The 2,338-nt window shown below is 53.8% G+C and overlaps 1 protein-coding gene across 16 annotated transcripts in view; it reads left to right on the plus strand.

Moving 5' to 3' along the window:
* Positions 1–2,338, plus strand: part of LOC116848712 — a 336,115-nt gene that overhangs the window by 151,935 nt on the left and 181,842 nt on the right. For 2 of the 16 annotated variants that reach the window (XM_032825085.1, XM_032825088.1), the window contains exon 2: positions 1,321–1,402. The exons of the other annotated variants lie outside the window; for them this stretch is intronic. The gene's annotated coding sequence lies outside the window, so the exon portion shown is untranslated. The remainder of the gene's footprint in view (positions 1–1,320; positions 1,403–2,338) is intronic. 16 annotated transcript variants of the gene reach the window in all.

Consider the following 2,338-nt stretch of genomic DNA (forward strand, 5'->3'; position numbering starts at 1 on the left):
TCTCTCTCTCTCTCTCTCTCTCTCGGTCTCTCCTCTCTCTTTCTCTATTTCCCGTTCGCTTTCTCGTAAATCTGCACGCGTTCTCTTGGATTCTCCATCCCTGCGCTCTCTCTTTCTCTCTCTGTCTCTCTCTGCGAATCTGCCTCTGGGCGCGATGCAGAAGCCGCGGGTCCCAAGATCCGACGTGATAAGTGGTTAAACGGCAGTAAGTAAATGTTATAACCGTGCGGTGGTACGGTCTCAAAGCCGAGATCGCGGAGGCTGAGTTACGAGGCACGGGACGGTAATACGCAGCGAATACGCGGTACGCCGAAGTGGCAGGGCGCATTATGAGATTGAGATTAAGCGTGGCGCGACGCGTTCGCCGCTTAGGGTTACCCCTGCGTAACGAAAAAGGGCGGCTCTCTCCCCATTCCTATCTTTCTCTCTCTTTCTCTCGGCTCGCGAGCCGCGATATCCGCTTAAATTTGATCGCACGTATAATCGCGAGTAATGACGGCGTAGGAGTAAACGTAATCGCTGCAAACGGGCCCGTAAAACGCGAGAAAGAAGTCAACGGAGTTATCAGCGGGATAACGCCGTATAACGGCCGACAAAACGGCGCGTGACCCAACGGATGCAAATTAGCTGACGGGCTTAAACGAAGCCGGCCTAGGAGAGTGATGTCGTTTAAAAGCCGCTGCCCGCGGCTCGTCGCGGGTTCCGCTTTAGTGTTCCGTTCCTACGCGGCGCTCGCTATCGCGCGCACTGCATATTTACGATAATACGCGAAATTAATGATTATCGCGAGTCAACTACGAAAGTTTCGCGCGTTAATTTATAAAGGTAATATATCGCCGGCCCTCTCCGCCGGGCCGCTACGGCTATTGCCGGTGTCGCCGCGCGGTTATGAATCACGTCCTTTGACAGAACTGAACGTTACGGTTCTCCCTTCCCTCTGCTCCTCCCTCCCTCCCTGCTTACTTCCCTCCCGCTCTCCTTGCTAGCCCGCCCGCCTCCGACGACGAGGAGAAGCACAGGGGTCTTCACCACCTAGACGAACTCCGGAACGTGAACGATATTGTTAACAACTCGGCTCGCCTTAAATTATGCCCGCCGGGTAATTACAGGCAGGCACATGACATTCGTGCATGGGAATAATTAATTCTCGCGATCACATCCGCCTTTTCGTTCTCCTCGGTTTCTGCTGGGCGCCCGCGTATTCCCTCTGTGTGTCCTCTGCGTTTCCTCTCGCGTCGTCCGTGCTCTCTGGTGGTAGAGCCGACATTCTCGCTGATATTCTTTCTTATCTAAGTCATGGCGTTTTCTCTCTGATTGCAGGTAAATACCACGTCGTTTCTGCATAGTCGCGTTAGACAGCGCAGCTACTTGCGAGTTGCAAGCGCCTCTCTGTCGACGGGCGGTAAGTCGATCGACCTTCCTTAATACACATTGTTATGCCGGCGAAACGTTAACTGAACGTACAGTCGTTTGCTAAACGGTTTGCACACTTTTTCGTAATCGTGACTTTAAGCGCTACCAATTTTACGTGCGAAAAAATATGCAAAGCGTTTGGCAAACAACGTACACTACGCGTAGAGCATTGCTCTCTCTGTCTCTCTTGTGCACAGCTTCGAACTAATGCCGAGGCTTCGGCTTTAAATTCGAGTCCTTCAGGTATCGATAATTCACGATTCGCTGGCGACCACAAATTACGAAAGCCCTTCAGGCTCTATCACACTCGCAATCGACGATTATAAATTAGAGCATTGTTTAAGTGGCAGTCATTAGTCTCAATTGTGACTGCTTCGCTCTAATCGGTAAAAAAGTGGTAGTCGCAATCGGCAAATGTATGTGTGATACGGGCTCCAGGCGGATCCTTCAATCGGCATCGCCGATGTTCGCGCTCGCTCTTGTTTCTGTCGCGAGCAACCAAAAGGCTCAACCGTGAAACCGCGTGCGTTCTATCGATCAGAGATCACGGTAATACCGGGGCTGCCTTCCAATCCCCTCTCTTCCACCCGCCGGGACCGGTGATCGTAATCGACATCGCGCGAGGCGACGTCGATGCGGCTCGCTTTTAAGGAGCACGAAAGTGGTCTCCGCTGTAAAGCAGCCGCGCGAGGGGCCGGGGGCTCGGGTCGGGAGTAAATTAGTAATTAGAAATCTGATACAGGTAAGGTAAGTCGGTGTTGTTTCGGCATCGCGTGGCTCTCCGCGTCGCGTGGACTCCTGCGACAGGCACGGCCTCGCGTGACCCGACGCCCCCCATCGAGGTGGCCCTGGCCGCGGGGGCGAGCATACGGGCAATCGTTCAGGGCTCGGGCAGGGGTGACGACGAAGTGGGAGGGGACGTGGG

The sequence above is a fragment of the Odontomachus brunneus genome, unplaced genomic scaffold, assembly GCF_010583005.1.
Source record: "Odontomachus brunneus isolate Ranch 3 - 2012 unplaced genomic scaffold, Obru_v1 Obru_scaffold_098, whole genome shotgun sequence".
In the NCBI taxonomy this organism is placed as follows: Eukaryota; Metazoa; Arthropoda; class Insecta; order Hymenoptera; family Formicidae; genus Odontomachus; species Odontomachus brunneus.